This window comes from Aegilops tauschii, chromosome 6 (assembly GCF_002575655.3).
Source record: "Aegilops tauschii subsp. strangulata cultivar AL8/78 chromosome 6, Aet v6.0, whole genome shotgun sequence".
Classification (NCBI taxonomy): Eukaryota; Viridiplantae; Streptophyta; class Magnoliopsida; order Poales; family Poaceae; genus Aegilops; species Aegilops tauschii.
The window spans coordinates 80376121-80382107 of NC_053040.3; the positions used below are offsets into that span (position 1 = coordinate 80376121).

General features: G+C 48.4%; 1 pseudogene; it reads left to right on the top strand.

Annotated features, from left to right (window-relative positions):
- The first annotated feature begins 2033 nt into the window (after window positions 1–2033).
- On the top strand, window positions 2034–5506 carry LOC109785718 (uncharacterized; annotated as a pseudogene).
- Window positions 5507–5987: the final 481 nt, after the last annotated feature.

The following is a 5987-nucleotide window of genomic DNA, read 5'->3' on the forward strand; positions in this document are numbered from 1 at the left end:
ACTATCGGCATCCCTTCATCAACTGGATAGGAAGTAGCTTAGGAGTAGGGCATTTTGGGTTGATGCTTATGTTCCCGTACGCGGGTATGCAGGTACATGGTATGGGTATTGCCTTCCCGTACCCGTGCCCGGCTTACCCGATGAGTACAACATTTTCCCATTTATAAACATGTGATAATTATTTTTCTCAAACCCTTATCTTAATAGTTGTACCCGTCAGGTTTCTGGATTACGGATACCAACTGTCATGTTGAACATTCGATTCACTGGTCAATCAAAAGGTAAAAGAATTACAGCACATCTTTTCTCCGTGAACACAACATAGGACACTCAGTCACGCAGCGGCAGGACATAACTAACTATTGACCACTTAGAGCATCTATAGCCATGTATGGTAAATCTGGCTCCTTAAACGCCCGCGGGCGCGCTCGGACCCGTCCGCGAACAGTGACCGGGCACATCTCAAATTTTACTTGTTGCAGCCGGACATCTCATACTCGATTATTATATCTATGCAAAGACATGCAAAAGGAAATAGATACTACGTACTACGTCGATCCTAGCTACTCCTCGTCGGAGATCACGACGATCTTCGTGTCCGGCTCCGGCAGCACGGGCGGCAGCTGTAGATTCGGCACCTCCGGCTGCTCCGCTCCGGCCTCCTCCGCCTCTATTCCAGCGTTGAGCTCGACGAAGAGCGCATCGGACTCCGCCTGCTGCCGCCGGAGGAACGCCCGGTCGGCCTCCACATAAGCCTCATCCTGGATGGACTCTAGGATGGCCTGCTACTCTGCCATCTCGTCGAACTGGGCGACGGCGAATTCCGCCTCAGCCTGCTCCATGTTGAAGGGCGGCACCTGCTAGTCCGGCTCCTACGCCTCCTCCACCTCCATCGGAGCCATCTCCTCCTCATCCTCTTCCCCCCTTGCTCCTTCGCCTCCTCCACCTCCATCGGAGCCATCTCCTCCTCATCCTCTTCCCCCGGCTCCTCCTCCTCCTCCTCCTCAGGCTCCGGCGAGTCCGGAGGCAGCCTGGCAGCGATGCCGGTGGTGCGCGCGGCTTCCCTCGCCCGGATCTGCTGCTAGATCTCATAGCGGCGCTCTGACGTTAGCATTGGCATAGTAGGTGATCTTGCTCCGGACCATGGCGGAGTGCCGGAGAGTGGGCAAAGCGCCGGAGCGGGAGAGGGGGGAGGTGGATGGGTTCGGACTGGCGGCGCGAGAGGGGGGGGGATGGGTTAGGGTTGCGGGACGCCGGCCGGCTTAAATAGCTGGATTTCGTCTTGGGCGGCAAGCCGAAGCGGCGCCAAGCGACGTTCACACCGCGGCGACGGACGCGGCATCAGTCGGACCGCCGGATTTTCGGGCATTTCCGTGTGGGGCCAGGCCGTCAGGCCGACGTGGCGGGCGTGCCCTATATCTATCTCATATTTGGGCTGGATATGTGGGGTGCCGGTCAGCCCGGACGTTTGAAAGCCGTTTGAGGAGCCCGTCTGTGTCAAAAAATCATGATTGGACGGCCCGCCCGGATGTACGAGGCGGGTTTGAAAGGTCCGGCTGTAAATGCTCTTGTACCATTTCCTATGCGTGTTTTTTTTGAGGAAATTTCCTATGCGTGGTTGATTTCTCATGTGTTTTCTCTGTTTTCTTTATTGCTTCAACCACCGCCCCCACTCTGGCCGCCTGCCAACACGCTGTCGCCGCCCACTTCCTCCACCGCCATCTTCTTCCGAGCGCCAGCTTCGCTCCGCACCATCCACCGACGACGACGCCGGCCACCACCGCGAAGGGCACCGGCGGACGGACCCTGCGCTGCGCCGCGACTGCATTCCCCCCACCCTCACCCCGGTCTCCAGCATTGTTGCAAGAAGAGAACCCCCCATGGCCTGCGACTAGGGGGAGTGGATACTGCATGATTCGGTGAGTCCAAGCTTGGATTTCTGTGCTGGATGATTTGCCAGCCCATCTGAATTTACATGATTCATCTCTTAAGCAAAGTGCTGAATCAATTTGGATCTGCTCTTAAGCCTGGAAATGAAGTTCAGTGCAGTTCCAAGTTTGGTTGAGTGTCTGACCTCCGCCGGTCATCCAGTCTCCAGTGGTTTGTCGTCGCCGACACGCTCCCACATTCGCCACTGCAGGAAGGAGCAAGACCTCCCACGTCTGACCCGGTCGTCCTCCAGCTCCGGCTCCTCACGGGTCAACCAGCTGCTAAACAAACTCAAGGATTATCTTGGCTCTGGGACGCTCAGGCCGGAGCTCGCGCACCAACTGTTCGTCGAATTGTTTCGTCAAACCGTTCCGGTATCAGCAGACGCACTCAATGTCTTATTTTCTGCCCTCGCGTGTGGGCTGCCCTCTGCCGCCTGCAATGATGGTCCTGCCCTCGCAATCGCCCTCTTCAAACACATGGCACGAGCAAGATGCCGCCAGGTGATGGCACCCACCAATCACACTTACAACACACTAATTGAGTGCTGCCACATGGCACGCCGCCCTGACATAGGGCTCGTCTTCTTTGGCCTCCTCCTCAAGATAGGCATCACGGCAGATGTCTTCACCTTCAACAGCTTATTGAAGTGCCTCTGTGACATGAAGCAAACAGATGAGGCTCTAGGCGTGCTGCTCCACAGGATGCCCGGCGACATGCCTGATGTCATCTCCTACTCAGTAATTATCAAGAGCTTCTGTGACAACGGGAGGAGCCACCGTGCACTTGACCTGCTCCGGATGATGACCAAAAAGGGATATGACCACTCCCCCAATGTGGTTTCATACACAATAATCATTGATGGATTAATTAAGGAGGGTGAACTAAGCAAAGCATGTGCTCTATTCCATGAAATGATGCAGCAGGGGGTTGTGCCTGATGTGGTGACGTATAGCTCCATTATCGATGGGTTGTGCAAAGCAAGAGCATTGGACGAGGCAGAGGTGGTCCTTCGACAAATGATTGATAGCGGTGTTTGACCGAATGCTGTGACATACAGTAGCCTGATCCATGGATATTCCACTTCAGGCCAGTTTGAAGAGGTAGTTAGGTTATTGGAAGAAATGAGAGGTCAAGGTGTCAAACCAAATGTTTTTACTTGCAACACAGTCATGGACTACCTTTGCAAGCATGGAAGAACAAAAGAAGCTGCAGAACTTTTTTATTCCATGGCTGAGAAGGGCCATAAACCTAATTTGGTCTCATAATCTATTATGCTTCATGGGTACGCTATAGAAGGATCCCTTGCTGAAATGACTGATCTCTGTGAGCTGATGGCAAGAGACGGTATTGTACCCTATCTCCATTGTTTCAGCATATTGATTAATGCATATGCTAAGTGTGGAATGATAGATGTGGCTATACTTTTCTTCAAAGACATGTTGAAGCAGGGAGTGAACCCTGATGAAGTCACATATTTAGCTGTGATAGCCGGGTATTGCAGAGTGGGCATGATGGATGATGCTATGGAAAAATTCAATGAGATGATTGATATGGGAGTACCACATAACGCAACTGTTTACAGGTGTATGATTCAGGGTTACTTAAATCATGGTGATTTCTTGAAAGCAAAGGAATTGATTACTGAAATGAAGACCAAGGGTATCCATCCTAGATGCGGAAAAACCAAAGAATTGATCCAGGGCAGTAGCGGATCAGTGGACAACATTCCAGTGGCTAGGGGTCTACACTACACCAAAATTAGTATGATGGACAAACATTGCACTAGTAAAACTAAAACTAGTAAATTGTTTGTGGGGGCCATGACCCCCATGACCCCACCCCTAGATCCGCCACTGACCCAGGGTACCTCATGTCACAACTCTTTTACAGGTGCATGTTCCAGGGTTGTTTTCATCATGGTAATTACATAAAAGCCAAATAATTGTTTTCCGAAATGAAGAACAAGAATATTGGTCATAGGCTGTGGAATGGTAATGGAAGGACACATTACCTTTGACTTGGTTATACGCCCTGTTGAGAGGCCTGATGCTATTACATTTACTTCAGTTACCGGTGGATATTGCTTAGTTGTCAAGATGTAAGAAGCTTTCAGAATATCTAAGGCTTATGGTATCGGTTGGTGTGAGGCCTAGTTTAATGATGCAACATTTCTCAGTGTCTGTTGTAAAAATGGAAGAATCAATGTTGGGCAAGAGTGTTAACCTTTATCTACAATTTATGTTTCTGGCATCATATTGGATGGAGAACATTACTGCATTATTTCAGTTATTGTTGCAGCAAAACCTTTTTACTGTTTCATGTGTTATTTTTACGCATTGTCTTCATAGTTAAACTGTTTTGCTAAGTAAGAATCTAAATGGTAATTCAGATTGGTACTTCAGTTTAGTTTTTGGTAAATGTTGCATGTCAGCATCAAAGTACACTAAGTAATTGCAAATTATTAGAGTGTCGCCTGAATAGAATAGCCGATGTGATAAAACTGATTTTTTTTTTGGTGTTTACGTTTTAACCGAATGTGTTTTTTTATGTCAGACAAGATTAGCTTGACAACATAAAAAGCTAATTTGTTACCTTTGTTGACATTGATTGCCAATTGAGTTTTACTTAGTTGCCTGGTGACGGATGCTCTCTGTACATCACAGGTTCGGAAACAGATCTCACAAAAGGACATCTCTCATTTGGTACAGTTCTTGCCCTTACATACTGTTTTGCTACAAAGGCTCGAAGTTCTTGCTCTGTGATACTCACAGATATTTAGAGATAAAAACACCTATTGCTATACTTGATAAAAAACTGTGATTATCATAAAATTGAGCAACCTGTGATGCGTGAAAATAATGTTACTCAGCTATGCTAAAATTAGAAAATGTCGATGTCTGGATAATATTGCAGAAGTCTAAATGAGGCTACCAAATGTGTGCATCTGAACAATTTATCCGGTGTGAGATGGCTTATTACGAGGATGCTCAGTTCATTGATAGCATAATATATAGCCATCAGAACCTAGCATTCTAATGTCATTCCGGAGGTGTAATTGAACTATGGAAAAGGTGTCTGTCGAGACTGAATCCCCTACTTCTTTTTCATGTGCTTATAATTTGAAGTAATTAATGGAGGGTGCTTTTTAGACTACTCTGCTCCAGAAGTTTATGGTTGTAAGCTTGCTGTCTCCTCAAAACATTCTGAAATTCTCATGCCTTTACCATTATATCTCCTTTCTCTTGTTCTGGAGCTCATTTTGTTACAGTTTCATGTCTTGTGACAGTTTCTTCTATCTATCTTGATTTTACAACTGATCCATGTACCCATCTTATGCTATCTTTAGGTTAGTCCCTTTGGCGCACTTCTTTGTCTGAACCATTCCTTTGACACAAATTTGCAATCTGAATATGATGCGTAAATCGGTGGGAGATGGGAAGACGGCCAGCTTCTGGGACTGCTCCTGGACTGGCGCAAGAACTCTGAAAATGGAGTTCCCAGAGCTCCACAAGCACTCAAGAAGAAATAACAGGACCGTCCATGCTGCACTACTGAATGACACTTGGATTGCCGATCTGGCCCACGGAAACACGCAACAACTATGGCCTGAGGTGATCCGCCTGAACAGATGGCTCATCTCCAAGAACCTGAACCTAAACGACCAGCTGCAAGACACCATTAGATGGAAGCACACGGCCTCGGGATCTTTCTCCACCAGCTCGGCCTACAGCTGCCAATTCCACGGGATGATCAAGACAAACTTCAGAAAGATGCCATGGCAGGTTTGGGCACCTGCCCGGCTGAAATTCATGGTCTGGCTGCTGCTCAAGAACAGGCTATGGTGCAATGACCGGCTCCAAAGAAGAGGCTGGCCGAATGAGTGCTTCTGCCAGCTTTGCCTCAGAAACTTGGAGACCTCGCAACATCTCTTCTGGCAGTGCCCTTTCTCAGCTGAAATCTGGACCAGAGCTGCCCAAGGAAACGGATGCAGTTCCATGCACCCCACAAGCTGGCAACACAAGAGCAAAGCCATGGAGATTATAACTGAGATCATA